The sequence below is a fragment of the Bombus bifarius genome, unplaced genomic scaffold (genome assembly GCF_011952205.1).
Source record: "Bombus bifarius isolate JDL3187 unplaced genomic scaffold, Bbif_JDL3187 scf7180000009200, whole genome shotgun sequence".
NCBI classification, from domain to species: Eukaryota; Metazoa; Arthropoda; class Insecta; order Hymenoptera; family Apidae; genus Bombus; species Bombus bifarius.
The window spans coordinates 4,624,366-4,645,376 of NW_022884965.1; the positions used below are offsets into that span (position 1 = coordinate 4,624,366).

At 38.7% G+C, this 21,011-nt stretch overlaps 1 protein-coding gene across 3 annotated transcripts in view; it reads left to right on the plus strand.

Annotated features, from left to right (window-relative positions):
- LOC117214298 (ecdysone receptor) overlaps nt 1-21,011 on the plus strand; it is a 187,641-nt gene that overhangs the window by 50,657 nt on the left and 115,973 nt on the right. The window lies entirely within an intron of this gene.

The window sequence follows — 21,011 nt, forward strand, 5'->3', positions numbered from 1 at the left end:
AATGGCTGAAAAGTCGACAAATATAAACGTGTAAATGAATAATTAATTAATGAATAAACAATTAATAGATATTGATAAAGACATATATTATTAGCAGTAACGTTAACGTAAATATATAATACTAATCGGCATAAATAAATAATTAACGATAGGCGAAAATTAATGATGAAAAGATATGCGAGTTAGGTGACGTTAAGTGTGACTAATCAATGTCGCGGTTTCAAAGCGATTGAAATATATTATGCGTGTTTCTCGGCACATTGCAAAAGTTTCTAGAAATTTTATGAAATGTCAGCTATTCGTTACAGATAAACATGGAACTTGAGCGATGCAGGTATAGTTTCTCGGTTTCAGTTTATGCAGAGCTATTCCTAGTATCAGTTTAAATTTAGCAGAGCATTTGATCCCAGTTGTGGCAAGTGGTAAAGAATTAACAGCAGGGAAACGTTCCACGACCGAGACTGCAAAAATATAACAAAAATATCAACCGAATTGCACCAGGTGTTCAAATACTTATAGGTGATAGCGTACGTAACAACTGACAGAGATTTTACAGCAGCGAATGAAGGAATCTTTTTCTTTTTTTTTTTTTTTTTGGTCGTTTTCGCGAAAAATTGCAGACTGGACACTGTTGTAGAAAAGGCGGTAATTTAAAGTTCAGGGAACGATGTTTGTCCAACTCGTAACTAGGCCAAGTCTAAATCGACGTAGTCTCACGAAACGCGAAATTTCAAATGCAAATGAGATCGGAATAATCACTCGCTACGTGACTCCTTTTCACAGACTAGATAATACCAGGCCATTTTATGTATCTGAAACAGTAAAAGTTAAATTCCTTGATCGTTTATTCGATTACTTAAAAATACGCGATTTTAAGCAAATTTTTTTCCGAATTTGTAAAATTTTATGATTATAAGTAGATAAAAGTAATGTGTATATAAGTAACGATAAATATCTAATATAAATCTAACTCGATAATGTAGGATAAATTTGGAATAAATTTAAGATAAAAAATTTTTCATCGTCCCCACCCCCCACCCCCACTCCCTCCTGCGGTTGAACTAATTTAGGCCAACTTAACAAACGCAGCGCAATTCGCACAAAATCTTCGATACATTTAGTATCGATCATTTCCCAAGAATCTGAAATATCTGCGACTCTTTGTTTTTCAAAGCTTAGTTGCCTGATAAATCAACTCGAACCACAATAATCTTCAACAATTCGAAAACAACCGCTCTTATTCATCCACTTTCGCTCGAATTATCAGGCTTATTCTCGGCCGTGCGAGTGCGCAAAGAAAATATTTAATCGCCAATGTTTGCTTTCAATATAAAAGACCGAAAGGGAAAAGAACGTACGATCGGGAATCAGATATTTGACGAAAAGAATCGTAGCGCGCGAAGGGCGCATGCGCCTCGCGTATCTGTCACAGTCACAGAGTGCATCGCTAGTGATGGGATGAAGTTTAAAACGTACCTATAAATTCGAATCAAATTCAACGCTCAAAGTTCATTTCATAGAGTTCGAATACCTACGTCATACTGATCATATACGATTTTTCATTGACAATTCCACTATAGCGCTAATTCTGTGAAAGTTTGTATGAACGGAGTTTAAGATTTTTCTTCGTTAACCACAATAGAAGCTTAATACTATGGCGACCGATGATGCTACACTAGCGCCATGTGATCATTAACTAGTGACCGGACCAAATTCCATATAGTAGCCGTGAAAAACAGTTTTGAGCGAATAGAAAATCTTTAGTAAAGTGTTCGTAATGTTTCAAAACAACTCGACCGATATCTCTTCTTCTTCGGGCTACTTCTTTATTTGCCAAAGTACTCGTAGAGGATTCGTATTTGCTAGTTAGATTCGAGCCTGGTTTAATGTGTCGCTCTTCTTCTTTTGAAATGGTTAGAAAAGGATGGAATTTAGTGAGCGAATGCGACGTACTTGAGGCCATCGCTATACACCAGCAATCTCTAGTTAAATAATAGAGGCGACGACCCATCTCCAGAAATATGCGAGCGTAACAACGATATACGCGAGTTTATTCCAGGGAAACCAGGGATATGTTGTCGGAAGACAAAGATGACCTGGTGACCCTGTGTTATCTAACCGGACAGAGCAAGCAGGACTTCTTTATTCTCTTTTTCAAGCTACCTCGCTAGCCTAAGAATCGATACCACTTCGATTTCGAGCTCGTTCATGCGATTTATTCTGCCTGACCGACCGAAGTCGCCCGATTCCCTATGTTACCGACCCCTTTTCGGCTTATTGGCTGAACCCATGCATAGGTTATCCCCCTTCCGGGACGGGGAAACCCTTCTCGGGCGAAATGCATTTTTAACCAGGCCACCGAGGCATTTGCGAGCCAGATCTTCGCCGTAGGGATTACGTCTCGCTCGGCAACGATCCTTTTAAAACGCGACGCACGTCTTACTGGAGCATGAAACGCGCTTGAAACTTCTTCTGCCTTTTGTGGTCCTAGGGAATTTTTGTGTGAAGAGGTATTTTTACCCTTTCTGGTAAATGGGAGAATTTGTATCTTTGACGATGGATGTAAGATAGAGGTAGGAGGTTAGACGATAGTTTAATATAAAAGTTTCGTGACAAATTGCATGATAGACATACATCTGCGAAGGGATATCATGAATTCCCTGTTGTTGCCACATATCATACCAAACGTTAGAAGTCTGAACTTGTCATTCTAGTCCAAACCTATCTACAATTTGATCAGAGTATAGTTCAAAGCATTAAAAATCCTGGATTTAATTTCTAACCAAGAATTAAATCCAGATCCCCCATTTATTCCCAATTAAACTTCCTAACTTCGATATAGAAAGCTATCGCGAAAATTCTAACCGGCATCATCTCGAAACAAGGTGCTATCAACGAGAGCAACATTTTCGTTTGTCAACGAAGCAAATGGCCGATAAAATCGGCGGCGGATCAAAGAGGTCTGGCAACCTGACGTCGAGTGTCGCGTCTGTTAATCAGGGGACGGACGTTTACCGAGAAACGTCCGGTCAAAACACTCGCGAAATTGGGACGCGTGCCTATTTTTCGAGCGTGACGCAATCAGTATGCGCCGCGGTGCATCTCGAGCTGAGTCTAATGTTTTCAACTCGAGTAATAATCACGTGAAGTCGAGCCGGGTCAAGCCACCGAACATTTAATTTTATCGTGTCGCCACACGGTTCTTCTTCTCCGATAAAACGACGCGTCTCGAAAACAATCCGAGACGGTGGCCACACGAATGGAAAACGATGAACTCGCGACATTTCGACGTGTTTCGCTGCGAAATATCGTTGACCTGGCCATGAAAGATACGGTCATGCGCGAAAGTTTCCGGATATATTTTTCGCTTTATATACCTAAAGCTACATTTTTTTCAAGAGTTTCAACTAATATTATAAGTAGATTGCGAATTAATTTAATTTAAACAAATTTTTAGGGATTTGATCTTTGGTATGTTTACCAAAATGGCGTTAGAATACACATATAATGGATTTTTTATAATAAATAAATTATATTTATAGAAAACAAGACCTATCATAAGCAGAAAATGAAATCCGTAATATAATAAATAAATTAGATTTGCAGAAAGTGAAACTCACGATTCTCTGTGATTTGGTAATGTTTAGGTTAGGTTTTACTTGCAATTTTACATCCAATTAATTTTTGAAATTTTATGTATTTATGGAAAGATGAAAGGTATAAAAATGTATAGAATACATATGATGTCTAAAAATATCTACAGCATCATATAAGAGCGTCAAATAAATAAGGATAAAGAGTAAAAGGTGTTTCTGGTGGCATAGAACAGGAATGGCGTATTGGTATAAAGTTTCTATGGTTTGGTTCTGGGTTTTGAGGTTAGAAGTTTCGAACAAAAGTGAATGGAGGATGTTGTGAGTTTTGAAACGTAAATATGTAATATGTAAAGTGATCGATTGGCAACTTTCTCGATGATCTTGAACATTAAGGTTAGGAAGTTTCATCAATCATAATTAGGAGGTTTTAATAAGTAATAAAAAATTAGAAGGCTATATATTTTTATATAGTAACATTGCGTAAAGATGTTGTCTATCATTGTGTATTTACATTTACTTTGGTTTAAGTTCGGATTTTCTAATAAAATTACGTATCACAACAACAATGATTTCTTTAGTTTCTTTTCGAAACAGTCGTATTCGTCGTATAATGATTTGGAATGAAATTTCATTCTAGCCACTAACTTTAGAGGTTATTATTCTCAGTTATTCCGCAATGTTAATCTCCAAAAGTAATGTAAATTATATTTATGACTTTAATTTGTGAGTAAATATAATAATCGTGGTTTCTCGTAAACTTCTTGGCGATACACTTCTCGCAAGGTCTTCGAACATCGTAATGCAATTACCAGATAATATTCGCGATAAGTTGCAATTCGTACGTTCTGCTGGAAAACGCATTTCGTTGACCTCGCCGATGTCGTAACAGGCTGTCTGATAAAATTATACGATCGTGTTTGCCTTGCCTTCAGATAAAGTCTTTCTCCGTTCGACGACAAAAATAACTCGAAATTGCAACTTCATCCATTTCAATATCCATATACGAACAAAAATAATACAAAATTCGCACAATATTAAGGCAATCCAATTTCATTTTATTATCTGTTAATTAAATCCAGAAATCCAATTTAAAATAAACCATTAATGTACACAATTTTTCACTTAATTATAAATTCCTTTTAAACTCAGTTATATCGAAATTTATTAAAAATTGAAATTTTGTTAAATTGCTTAGATTTTGCCATTCGAAATAATTTCTCGGATTATATTATTGAGGGGAATTTTTTTCATGATCAATTGGTCTGACGACTTAATCCGAAGAAACGCTGAGTAAATTCGAGATATCAGCTTTATACAGCGATTTAGACGACGCAGTAAAAGAAAGTTGGCTGGCTTACGGTTGGGCGTACGGAATAATTAGGTTTACATATTGTCGATGGATCTCGGCAGGATCATTGTTGTTATCCAACATTCGCTTTCGTGGCTTTCCACGCGCGGAAACCAGCCCGAGGTAAATGCAGTGTGACGATCAAATTGCTCCTTATCGGCTCGATTCCACGGTATTGTGGAAAATTACACGTAGATGGCAATTCTTCTGATGAGATTTAATTCAGAATATCCCTACCAATTTGTAATGATTTCCCTCTTTAAGCTTGCCAACGCGAAATTTTATTCTATTCGTCAGATTTTCAAAATTTTTCGACTTCAAAATTTTATTTTAGTATCTTATTTTTCAGCTTGAGGAATTTTTATTTCCCTCTTTTTTTTACAGAGTATTTTCAAATTCTGATTTCAGAATTTTTCTTGTTTCTTTTATAACTTCTCAGAATTATTTTGGTTATGTTCGGTGAGGTTAGAATTTTAGGTTAGATCGAAAATTCTGGTTAGTTCTATTACTTGATAACTTATTTTATTTGAACTTGATTATCTGCGTCGATTGTAGAGGTTCGAGGATATTATCTGAACTCGTAATCTTATCTTTAAAGAACAGATCACGAGAGATTCAGATCTGAGAACGGATATGTCGAAGTTTGTTAAGAATTTTGATAAGGATTGGGCTTGAGGAAGATTAACATAGAGGATTAAGTTTCTATGAATTTTAATTGGTTTTATAATAGGAAATCGATTTAACTAATATTATTGTTAATAGTTTTATGCAAAATTTGTAAATATTCGTAATTGTTTGCTGAACGACAAAATCAAAGTTGGTTAAATTCGCGACGGTGCGCTTCAAAAACGCAATCGACTGTCTCGGCTGTTCAATTTCTTCGTTTCGCGACGCCTGTTGGATTTAAACGAGCCCAGTGTCTCTCAGCTGACTTTACTTTCAATAAAATGGCAACATGTTCTCCTTAAGGAGTATAGAGATAGAAATAGAGGGCCTGATCAAAGTGAAATGTTGTGTTTCTAATAACTTAACCTGAGAGCCATTGTTACATTGACTCTGGCGGCAATAAAGGTCAATAACTATTTGCCTGGCAAGATACTTACGCAATTGATAGCTAGGTGCAAGGTATTTCTGGCTGACATGTTCATTGGTGGTCGCTAGATCGAACCAAATGGATTCTTTCTTCTTTCCCGGCGAAACTTCTTCTCTGTCCTATTGTTCAATTCGTCGATTGAAAAGGAAGAAACATTGTAACAGGAATTTGTCGGATATTTTAGGTTAGAAAATATTAAACGTGGGTTTAAAGTTATTTATTATTAAATTTACTTATTATTGTAAATTTAATTGTAATTGTAATAGGAATTTGTCGGATATTTTAGGTTAGAAAATATTAAACGTGGGTTTAAAGTTATTTATTATTAAATTTACTTATTATTGTAAATTTAATTGTAATTGTAATAGGAATTTGTCGGATATTTTAGGTTAGAAAATATTAAACGTGGGTTTAAGATTATTTATTACTAAATTTACCTATTATCGTAAATTTAATTATAAATTAAATTGAGCGGGAGGAGCTCGTTGATCGTGTTGGCTTCGAATAGGTTAGAATTAATTGTTTATAGGTTATGCGTTGAATTATTATTATAAATCTATAAAAATTCTACGAAAAATTAAAAACATTAAAACATTTTTTCCATGACTATTTCCACGTTGATTTTAAACCAATCGAATTTCTACCTAGTTTGTAATTTCCACTGTAAACAGACCCCTTTGTAGACAACTGGCAAATGGTATTCACGCGTATTCAGCAGATATTTGGTTTTTCGCAGCTAGTTTTGCGTCAGCGATCTGCATACAGAGTTAGACACAGTCTATTCTACTTTTTATTTTCGTTTATAAATAACCTCCGCATATAAACATTTTTCTTCGCTGATATTAACGTTGTGACATCATTTCAATAATCTGATTTCCTCTTCTTCTTCGCGGACCACATACGATGATCCATCGAGCCACGTTGATTCTCGATCGAACCTAGCGTCAACAGACGATACGTAAATCGTTTTTTGCTTTCCTGTCGTAATGAATACACGAGAATTACCATGAGGATACTTTGTAGCGTGCTCGATCGCGCATTATTATCGAACGAGTCTTAAAAATGATCCGTGATGTGTTATGCAGCTGGCTGAAAGGGGTACATTATTCATTTGATCTCTCCAGCAGCCTTGACGCGGCTCGTAGTCAGCTGATGTGGCGATCAACTGATATTCACTGGTGGCACTAGAGCAGAATTTATATTCTACCACCGAGATTCGCCGATACGAATTAAATGAGAAAAAGCCACTATGCGTACTACAATCTTGATCAACGTTAGGAAACTAACCTCTATTAGTGGAAATTGGAACTTGTTCTACTATAGTTCGAGCCTGTTATTCTAATAAGATTTCTTTCCCTACCGTAAGAGAGAAACTTTTCTATATTCTACGTTTTATAGTTTACTAACTAACCTCATCAAATAGTTGTTAAAAAAAAGCCGTACAAGTACAGTTTTTACGAAAGAAATTCGACACAATTGATCGGAGAAGATAAAAATAATAAAAAATAATAAAGGAAATTGTGAAAGAGAATTTCGAAAATTATTTGGAATAAGTGGACGAAATAAATAATCGTAAAGTAAAATTGAGAAATTGAATATTATATGATATAAATGTGCGCATATAAAATTGTCAAATGTTGGTTTGATGCCAGTCCAACAACACGATGAAGCCATTCACTGTGACTGAACCGTGAAGCATCGATTCCCCTAAATATCTTCGATCCTTTCGATGTAAAAAGTAATGGACTTTCGTAAATTGCCAAGGCTTGTAAAAGTTGTTCGAGAATGGATAAAAAGGAGGTCAATAGACCCATCGATAAATCTCATTAACTCTTGAGAGTCATCAAATCGTTCGTTTATCTCTTTTTTCGGTTCAACAATGATGGCAGTCATTGATCTCTGTCGTGGTGACAAGATTCAGCGAATATTCAGGATTAAATTTATTACGAGCGATTCTTCACCGAGGACAGCAACGTAGCGTTCAAAACTAACATGAAATATTAGAACATAGATTCAGAGATCTGTGGTCCCTAAATCTGAGATTTCAAACTTGGATGTCAAGGATTCCTAGAGAATTCAGATTCTGGGATACTAAAGATTTTTCATTTATTTGAAACGATTCCCAAATCATAACCCCGATAATTTAAAACTCAATGAACAACCACTTATTTATAATATTTATAATTACAATTTATGGTAAACGTCTCCAAAATTTATCCTAATCTTTTCAAATCCAACTAAATCATCGCAATCCATAATGTCAATTTAAAACTAATGTATGATTCCAATTAAAAAATTACTCGGACACAAAATGGACAATAAGTCTATTGAAAACGTGCCCTAACCTCTTTCCAGTCATTTCTCCAGCCATTACAGAACATAATCCTAATATAAGACCCAACAATCCTAACCGAAACCTATCAAAGACATGTGGTCAGACGTGTAACCACGATAAGCAAGCGTTAAGGTGCAAAGGCGAAAAAATATTGGCTCATAAATCGATGCTAAAGAATTCGACCTTGCTCGACGTCCAGCCAAATTCTCGTCGCCCAAGAACCTATATACCCGGATCGATTCAACCGAACAAAGCTCTGGCCTCTCTCTGAACCCGTCCCTGGTGATCGATCCTCGGGAGCATAGCCAGAGAACCGGATCCGATGGCGCGCCACTCGCATAAAGAAGCGCGAAAACGACGATAGTACGCGCGGCGACTTTGACGCCGGCCAGAGCCACATCGTTGCCGGGCGTAACAACTGCGAAGCTGCAGCCAGTGCAATCGTCGGCAGACGGACTAACTTCGCATGACGTCACCTCAACCAGCGTATCATTTTTAGCCCACATATACAGCCGCGCTGCTCGAGGTCCTCTCCTCGCCCTCGCCGCCGTCGTCGTTCCACCGCGTTCAGGTTGGTTGTGTGGGGATATGCGTGTACGGATGGCCTGGTGAATGCACACACGGCCGACAGACTCTGTGGACAGTGCGAGTGACCGAGTGCGCGGTATAGGCCAAACTAATGCAGCGATGGGTTCGAGTTGAGTAGGATTACAGTTAACAATTTGGAATTTTTTCGAAACATTTTGCATAGGATGAATTAATTAATATTAGAATTATTAGAGCGAGAAGAAAGACCAATTTGGAACTTTTTAGAGAAATTCTAGGTGGGCCAAACTTAGCTGGCGATGGGTCCCAGTTAGTATCGCAGTTGTTAAAACAATTGGAGTTATGTTAAATAATTTGCAATTAGATTATTGTGAGATAGAATATTAGCTTCTGTTGAGGGAATTGAATAATTTGGAAGTTCCTAGAAAAATGTTGTATAGGGTATATTTAGCTTTATATAGGTTAGAATTGGTTTCCCACACATGTTGCAAATTATTACACAACATCTTTCTAACTTTCTAACCATAATAATGAACACATTGTAAATTAGTTTGGGTAAAATGTAATTACTCGGTAATTAATAATTTTATAATCTGCAAGATTACGTATTGAGTTAAACTTGTTTAGATTCGAAATATTCGCGAGTTGTTCGAGCATCTCGGTAGATGCAAGTGTAGGCACGAGCTCATGTTTTTGTGGGAGATGGTAGGTTCCTCGATTGCATTGTGGGCGCTTTCCCTTGGCACTAGTGACCGAGCTGAAAACATTGCCCGCTCATACCGAGAGTTCTTGAGGACGATAGACTCGTGTGGTCTTTGCGTCAGTGGTTCTCATCTCGACTTGTTTAACTTTCCACGATTTTTCATCAAGTCCTAACAACTTACTTTTCAACTATTTTGTATGCCTCTCACCTGTAATAAAATAAACATTGAACGAATCTACTATTTCATACATAAAAAAATATTTAAATTGAGTAATAAAAAATTGAAATGTAGATGAGTTATGAAAGAAAGTGTCATAACCTCGACAGCGTTCATAAGACGAAAGGGAACGATGCGTAGAGGCACGTACGATGAAAGAACGCCTCGAAAGAACTCGTAAATGATGAGCAAGGTGGGCAGTGAATGGGGGAATGAGCACGCTTTCAGCAACTGGGGTTAGAGTGCTTTTCGTGGGGACAGTTTCAAGGAAAGTCGTGGAATTGGAAGCTTCCATAATTTTAGAAAATACCACCCTTTAATCTTCCACTTCTTTCTTTTGCCAAATGTCAACGAACATTTAACACATTTTCATCTTAACAATATTGTTTAGCGATTATTTGACAGTATATAATTTATTTGTAAAATTTTATGATCCTTTACAGATTGTAGAAATCTAGTTTTAGAATTTTATATCTTTGTTTTAAAACTTTACTTGCGCGAGTTTACTTCTTTTATCAAACTCTCTACTATCAAACTTGTTACCCTTGTACAAGGGAATTTATTAACAATTTAATAGATCATAAACTGCGATGTTAATGTCAACTTGTAAAACTTCCTGTATAATATTAATTCAATTGATCAAGATGGCGCTGTCGTCTTCGCGTATCATGTTGTCAGTTAAACGTGAAAGCTTGAGGGATATTTATGGGATATTTATTGGTTAAGTGGAGCGATTTGATGATAGGGAATTTTTGATCACGCCGAAAGTAACATGACGGGAGATCGGCCGTTTCTGGCAACGGTGGCCGGAATGTGCATCGCTAGCATGTAGTAAGGACGAACCGAGGACAATAGCTGAGGATGCATTTTTGTTCCCTGGACGCTTGATGAATCCCTAATAGCTATAGGAGTGGTTTCGTTCACCGAGATATCGTTATAAACGCGCGCCATATTACCGTTTTCTTTAAACTAGTTCTGAAAACACCTGTAACGTCTGACAATCATTGTTTAACACGATTTATTAATATCTTGTTTAAAAGAAAATTCTTCAAGAATCCCCTATCTTTAATAAGATTTCTAATATAGCTCTTAATTAATAATAATAATAATAATATATATGTAATGCAATTAAAAAAGGAACGTAAACTAAGTCTACTCTCTTACGTCCCGGTTCCGGAATGGCTTTCCTTGCTTCAGACGAAAACAAGTTAAACTCAGTCGACTATACCGTCTGTATATAGACGTCCTATTCTACTTCAAGCAACTGTCCCAACGACTCTCGTACGATATTGTCTTTACGTGACAAGTAGCTAAGAAATGAATAAACGTAAGCGTCTAAATAATCATATACAGCTAGTAGGTACAGATAAAACGTATAGTTAATATCAATTAGTATAAATGAAAAGGTAATAATTGAAAGTGAATTGCGCTAAGTATCCAATTACTTATGGTGTACATTCTCGATCATAGAAATCCCCTCGAACGCAGTGGCTAGGATAAATCAATATTGGAAACAGTACGGACTAGATGTTCGTCGGCACAGGCAGCCGAGTCACGAGTGTAAAGGTTAGGTTTGCTTATCTCACGCGAAAGTTGCATTAATAATCCGCCACGCTGGTTTTACATTGCTTAAATGGAACAGTAGACTTCGCTTTTAAGCTCCCGTATGAGGAATCTAGCGATTTAACGATCAGCCCCAACGATAGACCACCAGAACTCCAGTTTCTGCCTGATATTTTTCGTCTCGGGTTTCCAAACGCGCCCTTTCCCCTTCCGTTTCGAACGCTCACAGTTCAACGGCTAATGACTGCACCTTTTTGTTGAAAAATGATCACGCCATTCGTTCTGTTTGCAAGTTGTTGAAACGTCATTAGCTAGAGACTATTGTTAAGTGTCCTAGGGATATTTTTGACTAGGTTAGGTTTTAATCACTAAGCGTTTGGATATTTCGCAGGCTGTGTATATATATCGGTTAAAAATTGGGGTTAGGTTAGATTAGATTTTGGATCGCGTCTTCGTTGCGCTTTTCCAGATGCATTTGACCATCTATCAATTTGAACAGTGTTTATCGTTTATTATCTAAACGAAAATTAGAAGGCAAAAATTCCCCAAATATATCAGTCTAGTAACGAACTTTCATAAACTTTTCATCAAAGAGTCGATGAACTTAAACAGTGTACCTGAATCAGCCTGGAAAGTACTTGGTTACAAACAACTCTTGGCTCGGTTCCGTTTATTGGACCGTATCGCGATTACTGATCACGAAACCGGGGAGCGTAGTTTCGCCTGGCGGTTCACGTTCGTTGAACGATCGTTGACGGGACACGCGCCACGAAATTCGAGCGGCTCGCTCGTAAATTGCGCCAGCAGTTTCGTCTCAACACCGGTTGCGCGTACTCTCCTCGGTGTACACGCGTGTGCACTTGTTCACGCAACGCAACGTGGCCTCCGGTTATCCGTCGCTTCTTTTCTCTCCCATCCACGCTAATGGGCGTTTCAGTCTGCCTGCAATTGCATTATACGCGCGCGTTATGCAACCACCGAGGGCTCTGGATCACACGCCCTCTCTCATCCCCATGTTGCTTGCCTTTTCAAGGGTGAGTTCCTGGGGCATGCACGTTCAAGCTGATAGAGTCTCGTTTGTCCGTCTCTCTATATCCGGAACGAACACGAACGGTCTTTTGTAATTTCGACCGGTTTACGTCAGCCACGAAAAATTTCAGAAACCGTACAAACTCGTCCTTTTTTACCCTTTTGTAATGTGACGCAAGTTGTCGAATACACGCTGTGTCTTAGACCTGTGAAACCATTTAGAAAGTTAGAATTTTTAAAAGAATGTGTCCAGTGCATTGATGTTGATTGTTTGTCAGATTCACAAAGTTGCTGGAAAATTCCTGAAAAGTTTCGTTAGAATTCGTGACTGTGAAACCTATGAAATCTTCTAACCAATTCTGCTGATCACCGATTAGAATTCTCTGGACGAATAATTCCACAAATTTTAGGGAATTTTCCCGTATTTCCCTAGGTCTCTAGCTTCCTAGGAAGACAAATATTATCTTCTTGCCGAAGCTCTTAAAGATTCTTCTTATTTAAATCAAACAATTACATTTTCCGGTCCACGTGACCATTTCAATTTTTCCCTAGGTCTCGTGGAAATCAGAAAATTTCAATTTATTTCTTACGTTCGTCAATCGATAGAAGTATGATTGATCTTAATAGCTGAAAAATACCATTCGATATTGTGGATTCGAAAAACGCAAAGAAGTCACGTTCGTGTGATAAAGTGGCGATGAGTCTACGCCGGTGTCCTCGACACTTGGTTCGGCCCAAATGGCGCTGTCGATGCAGTTTTTTCGGTGTATTCTGGATAAGTAGTCTCGTGGTCTCGAACGTGACGCGGCCATCAACGTTTGTAGCGAGTATCCTTCGAATTCCTTTGTTCTTGCTTGCCCCCAGGGATCATCGGGTTCGCTGCTCGGTTTGAAACGTTATTGGATTACGTTCTTTCTGCGGTTTCTTTCTACTCGTACTCTTACAAACACCACTACGCACTGCCATCAATTTTTTAATCGTTCTTACACACCTTCGCCGAGGAACTGCCTGAAAATTATGTTTGCGCAAATATCTACGTTCGTTGAACACGTCGTTTGGAAGCTTTCGGCTTTGCTATCAGTTCCATCTTAGACACTTCGTTCCGATCGGTAAATTAGGAATCTTGCGTGCGAGATAAATTGTAATTCGCGATGTTAAAGAAACACTGGAGGTAAAGTTCGTTCTTTCAAAGCGAGAAACTTTGCCTCATCGAACAACGCCACGCGTAATAAGGATAATTTACTTTCTCCAAATTTCGCTGAATTATTCCGTCGACTGCCGTAAGAAAGATCTCTCTTGCAAAATGTGAACTCGTTCGATAGGTTAAGAAGCAATTTGACTTCACGAATTCTCCATTAAAATTTATACTCGTATTCGTATAGTATAAATCCTCGACAGTGAATTATTCGAATCGAAGATATAAAAATCGGGAGAATTTTCTTTACGTCCTATGAACTGGAAAAAACAAATTTGTCGAGACGATAAAAATCATAGAATTTCCAGACGTTCTATATATAGTCTGCATATCGAGTAACCTCGGATCGCAGTTCGTATATGTGTATCGGATCTCTATGTCTGAATGTTAATCAGTAGAATTTTCATGACTAACGAGATCGTTCGATGGCTGGTTCGACTTGCAACTCTGGAGTTCGCAGTCGCGTAAATATTTATCGGGAGACGAGGGGTCACTCGGCGGAAGTGGTAACATCGGTATTGGTATAGGTCAGTTTATTTTCGAGCGGAATACATTATCGATCGGCCGTTAATCGTATGTATGTATATGCGATGTAGGTACACAAGCGGACCGGCTCTTTGTGTCGCTTATCTTATTCGTCTTCCTCTCCTTTTTTTCTCTCTTTTTTTTTTTCTTCTCGACGAATAAAAAATGGTCTGCTTGCACGAGAGAAAACGTGAATCATCAACATATACATTCTACTCTTTCGACGTAAAGTACGCTCTTGTATCCTGTATCTTATTTAGAAAATTAAAGCTTCGCTAATTTTACTCGAGAATCGAGTTATTATCTAAAAAAAAAAAAAAGAAAAGAAAATGTAGAATTTTATTTAAACGATTTTGCTAAATGTTTAAAATCTTGTCGTTCTGCGGGTCTAGCGAATCTTCGAAAACCCATATATTTTAGGAATACTTTGAGAAACCAAAAAGGCGAAATGTGTCAGTGTTCCGTCTGAAAGGACGTTGCAACGTTTCAGTAAGAAAGGACGTCCGCTTTATTTTCACCTTTCTTTCGCCAATTCAAGCCGAACGCAAACGTTTGGTCGAGCATGAAACATCGTTTTACGAGGACAATGAGAGCGTGCATGATTGCGAGGACGTAAAATAGCCGGCACGGCAATGACACGGCGGCGAAGGATCCTCTTGGACAGACAGCGAGAGAGAAAAAAGGAAAAAGAAAATAGTAATTTGCAGCCGGCGAACGAGAGAGCGTAATAACACTCAGCCTTGACCATGCTCGAGTCGCACGAAAGTGAACCTGTTTGCTTGCTCTAGAAAATCGCTGATAAACTTTCATGCTTCTTCCACTGGATCTTGCGCAGCGAATTCTCGCACCATCTTTGTGTACAGTACAAATAGACGTGAATTTATAACACGCTTGACAAATAAAGAACGAAGTTTAGATTAGGTTAGGTCTAGACTTTTAGAACCGTAGTCTTTGCACTTGACAAGATTCAGCAGATTTCTTTCAAAATAGCATCCACGAGATACGCTGTATTTGGATATTTGACAAATTAACCGCGCTAAAATATATTGGATCTGCGAAATAGCGAAACTTTACGAATAGGTTAGAGATACTTTGTGGAGACGATAGATATTATTTTTATAATACTTTTATTGGAGACGATAGATATTATTTTTCTCCCAGAACCTTGGAACGTTTTCGAACATTTTATGCAACAAGGTTGCGATAATATCCGGCGAACAGGTAAAAAGAAATCGATTGGATGTCAGAAACGGGCGTCTACTCGCGCGGGAACCTCGACACAACTGTGAGGTTATGTAACATCACGGGCAGACGAGGCTCGGGGAGAGGACTGTCAAGTCTGAGAATCATTGACACGTCGCCGTGGGAATAGAGAAGAAACTGTGTGACAGCACTGTCTCCTTTCCTCGGTTGACAGCAGGCAATATATCTAGGGAATTTCCCCCGGTGGGATTTGAATTAAACAAGAAACCACTCCTCTTCGAGGAACCACTTAGTAAGTATCGGTAGAATTCTATGAATATCGTATTTGAAGCAGTTTTCGGCTATTTCAAAGCTTAGACTTACATCGTGATCAATTTCCACTTAAAGGGAAGATAAAAGGGGAAGAGTGCCATAGTGGATTTATCAGTAGGCTAGGGATTTTCACGAGAATTCTAACGAGCACAATTTTTATACAAATTTCTGCGGCGAAATCCCACCAAATCCCTGGATCTGCGTGTTCCATAATATGCAAAGGTTCGACGTGCCAAATTCTTGTCGTTATATGGGGTCCATGGCAGTTGCGGTCTTACTCGATCGATAAGAAAAATCGATCGATAAGAAAAATCGATCGATAAAAACTGACGAACAAAAATTCTTGAAATATAACGAAATTACGTTGCTGTCGTCGTTTTCGTCGGGCGATAGAGACCCGTTTCAGTTAAAAATTACAAACGGAAGAGTCTGGAATTGGATGAACGATCACGAACGAGTTGCACGATGACGGGAAGAATCTAAGAAGCGGCGGAGGATTACAGAACGAATTAATTAACCGGTGATCAGCAGGTATTGTTCGTTCGTGTGAACGAAGGAAACGATCCAGGCGAAAAAGAGAAGGCTGAACGATAGAGGAGGCCCGAACGAGAGAGAAAGAAGGAGGAAGAGGGCCGTAGGTATCGTAATACAATACTATTAGTTGAACTTGAGCTACTTATGAATGACCTTGTCTGGATCAGCCATACATTTTCACTCATACCACGCTGCTAGCGTGTCCTTTGACTATCGCGTGTGTGAATGCACGTCCTGTGGTGGCTATGTTCATTGTTTTTTCTTTTTTCACGCGTCGGATAGTCCCGTGTATCACAACTGCCAGCTTGGGTATCACAACAGGAGACGGGGCCTGTTTTGTCTGCTATTGAAACGTTGTACTGTCAGTGTTGCAAAATAGAGGTGTTACGTTTCCCTACGTCCAAGCGGATTCTAGATACTTCGTTGACCAAATGGCACTCGGTTGCACGTCCTTCTACACGTTCTACGGCGTAACACGAGTGGACTTTTGTGACACAGATCGTTAAGATAATTCCTTTCGTCGAACTTTTTTTTTTATACAGATGTAGAGTCATTTCGACGACTACTTTACCTTTCTACGATCATTCCAGTGTCCGACTATTTATAATCACCTGTCTACGTCGAGTAATCACGCATAGGTGAATATTAGAAATATAACATTAACGCTGTTGCGATCATTCATCCTACGTAATCATCGTTCCCAAATAGCCAGGTAGAAACGGTTGCAGGTAGTAATTTATTTTTATTAGAATCATTCCTACCTTTGACCAGTTATAGTCACGCATAAACGAATACCACGAGTATTTTCCACTATTACAATCACACTTACGACGTTCAATCTGCCTAGTCATCATTTTCATAAGTAACAGTCACGGTTGGCGTTAAAAACCCGGTTGGTTATAAAATGACAAATTCACGGGGAGCTGGTTACTGTTCTTTTCCGTGCGAGAAAATTACGTTGCAGTGGCGCAAGTGCGGCCAACCACGGCCAAGTAACATTATCGAAGCCATTGCTATTCTTCTTGGCGCTGCTAGCGGTCGAAGGACAATGGGGGAAAGAGATCAGGCATAGGGAAGGAAAGAATGCAGGAAGGAGAGTAATAGGAAAGGGGAGTGGGGCGAATAATGTGTCTGAGCCTCGACATCTGTCCGGAAGTGCGTAGACGCCTTCCATTTTCGTTTTCATTTGCATACGTTGTCCGCTGTGTGGCCGCGTCTCGTGGCCGCGATGCAAACGTGTCGAGTACCGTGACAAACGGGATCGTTAAGGACGCGTCTTAATTCGACGCGTAGCGATATCTTCAAGTTCAATATGCTCGACAATTTTTTAACGCATAACTCAAATTTTACATTTGTATTATTCTTTACGGATTAGATGCAATTATAAAGATATACAGGGTGGTTGGCAACTGGTGGTACAAGCGGAAAGGGGGTGATTCTACGCGAAAAAAGAAGTCGAAAATATAGAATAACAATTTTTCGTTCGAGGCTTTGTTTCCGAGAAAATCGACTTTGAATTTGGGCTCGGTACGCGTGCACTTTATCACGTCTCGTTATAACGGATCCCACTGTAGATCGTTGTCTCGATGGAAAAATTGAAAAAAAAAATTTTATTTTATATTGTCGACTTCTTTTTTCGCGTAGAATCACCCCCTTTCCGCTTGTACCACCAGTTACCAACCACCCTGTATAAAATGTATGTGTTACAGTACATTGTAATGGTAATTAATACGTTTTACGTAGTAAAAAGTTTGTTACGAAAAAGGGATCTCATCTCTAGGAAGACAATGGCGAAAACAATTCTCCGTTTTCTTTCAAACTAGATCCGTATTTCACGCGAATGCTATCCATTTGAATCTTTGATAAACGGTCCGTAATTTATCCGGCCATTGTGTGTGAATTACCATCGTCGATATTCGGCTGTCTCCTCTCTATAGCGACATTCGTCGTCGCTGGCTTTTGTAGTCGCGCGATCTCCGCCACGATCTTTCGCAATAATTTTAAAAGGCCGCTTATCCAGCTTCAGCCGTCCGCCGTACATTCACGGAGATTCGATCTAAAATGCGCGGTTACACGGAGGAACCACTTGGAAAGCTGAGTGGGTGCCTGAGATACGCGAATTTCTCTCGAAACAGACATTCCTAAAACTTTTCCTCCGAGCTATTCGAGTAACACGTCTCAGATCTTACAGTCGTTTAAAAATTCAAACGTGGCGCCATTTTTCAATGGTGCTCTGTGTGGTCACATACTTCCAAGAAGATACATTTGCCAAATGAGTATGAAATTGTTGTACATCGTGGAATATCACTAGCTTTAGTACAGATAGATAAAGTTGTTGAAGAGACAGAATGATTGTCGATCGTATAAATTTCAACTATAACGTTTCCTTATATCGTAGAATATCCCTAGATATAGGAAATTTGGAATTTTTATTGGTAATAGATAAGAAGTGAAAGATGTGACTTGTATAACCTGTCTCTAAATTTGGCGAAAATGTCTTTTGGTCTGTTGTTCGTTATAGTCGTTATGAATTATACTTCTACCTGGTGACTAGTTTGTTGTTTGATAAAGTTGTCTCGGGTGGTTGAAGCTCATCGTTTAGAAGCAGTGCGAAGGTACAAGTCTAGTCCCACCTGATTTAAAAATATGCTTCTCACAGTGACTATAATCACTGCATGCCAAAATAGCTGATATAGTCACAGTTCAAGTACTCCTATTTAGCCTCTAATTCCACCAAAAATAATCCAAGTCTAAATAAATAGTCCTGTCTCTGCATACACATGAACCCTCTATCTATTTGCCTCGGTGATCATAATCACAGTACCCAAAAATAGCTCATATAGTCGCGATTTGAAGTGGAATATACGAGTTGCAAGTTCCCTAGGGAGATCGAAGAGGGACAGGGTCGCCACTGTGCCAGTTTAATTTCGCATTGACGTAGGTCCAGGGAGCTGCATTGTCTGTAGCACATTGTGTTCGCATGCGTAACACCACAGGGCCGTGGCCGTCGCGTTGCGAACCAGGCTTGATGCGTGAGCCTCGTTCTTTGTTCCATTCTCACGTGAAATGGCCACACATAGATACAATATTGCGAGTGTGTGTGTGTGTGAGCGCGCGCGCACGAGCGCCTCGGCCGACGATCAGAGAGGGTGAAATTAAAAATACCGTGAAACCCTCCGTTGCAGGCCGTCTCTATGTTTTCCTCTGACGCGTTCAGGGCCGTCGAGCACGAAAACGGAGCCCTGTTTCCCTTTTGCCCGCTCGATCGAGGCCACACCGCTGATTTATAGGGTATTTACCCTTCTATTTATGGTCTGGCTTGACGGTTGGTTCTAATGCTGCCCTCGAAGGGGCTACGATTACTGTTGGTATTATTATTACGAGATCCTGCTTGACCGGGCCCTCTTACATGACTCGAGTAAAATTTTATGCGTTGTGTGTTGCAGGTTATTTTTGTGTTGATAAATTTATAGGTGTAATGGCAAGATGTTGGGTAATACAATTGGCGAAATCATACGAGGAAATTTTGCAGATTTCAGGGATTACAATTTTATCATACCATTTATATTCGATGTAAAATTGTATTTTTATTTATTTATCAGGGAGTGAAGCATTATGTTTGATGTAATATCGTAACATAGTATATGAAATAGTTTTGATTTTTCATATTCATATTTTACCGAATCTTAATGAGAATGCGTTTGGTTGAGTTATTGTAACATAACCTTAAACATAGCCTTAATTCTAAAAAAGATCGGGATCGAAGTTTCTAGGTTAGGTTTGTCTTTTAGTTTGCACGATATTTCTCGTAATTCAGGAACGAGAGAAATGTTTCATTATTGGGATGGGTAATCGTGGACATATTAAATTCATCAGCTTCGTGGCGGGTTTGCCAGGATCGTTCGGGGGTCTCAGACTATGCCTGTGCGTTCCACTTTGCCTGCGTATTCCGTGAAAATTAATTTTCTGACTCCTAAGAGAAATGCACGTGCATTAAAAGCAACGTGCCCTGCAATCCACTGGCAAACACGCGCCATTCCATTTTCGAAGATATTACGTTCTCTCGTAGAAAATTTCCTGCCTTTTCTTATGTTTAATTATAGTAGTCAAAATTATTAATTGCGAAATTTTTGATCATGTTGAAGCACCCTCTTCAGGTTAGATCATTAACCATTAATCACGTTGCAGCGATTAGGTAGTACTACTCAAATTTTTAAAGATTTGGACGGGTGATTTGTATTATCTGTTCGAAGCTTTGTAAACTCTAAATGAACTCTAACCTCAAAAATGTAGTTCCCTTTAGAGAATATCAGTACTATATCGAGTAGACAATATTACAGTAATTGTACAGAGGTTAATGGATAGTCCCTGCTATGTGTTCAAGATTCCTGGATCTAATGGAGCACTAATTTCAAAATTAAATTCTCGGTCCGCATTGTCAGACGTACATATTACGATGATTAGGCGATAATAATTTCACAAACGTTAGACAAACAGAGGTTAGGCAGTAATAAAGGTTAATAACAGTACCCAATCGTACAGAGGTTAAGGGGTAGTTTCTACGATCCATTCAAAATTTATGATCCTAAAGGAACACTGACGCTAAAATTTAATTCTCTTTACACAATATCAATCATGTAACAAACCTGTTTCTCTGGTTGCAGACGATAGTGGTTAAGCAATGATAAAAACCAGACAATATAGTTTATTTCCTTAGGAATTAATCGTATAATATTGAAAAACTTGAGACTCATAAACGTATATTCGTTCATAGCATATCGTTTACGTTCCTAACCTAACTTTCTCGTATCA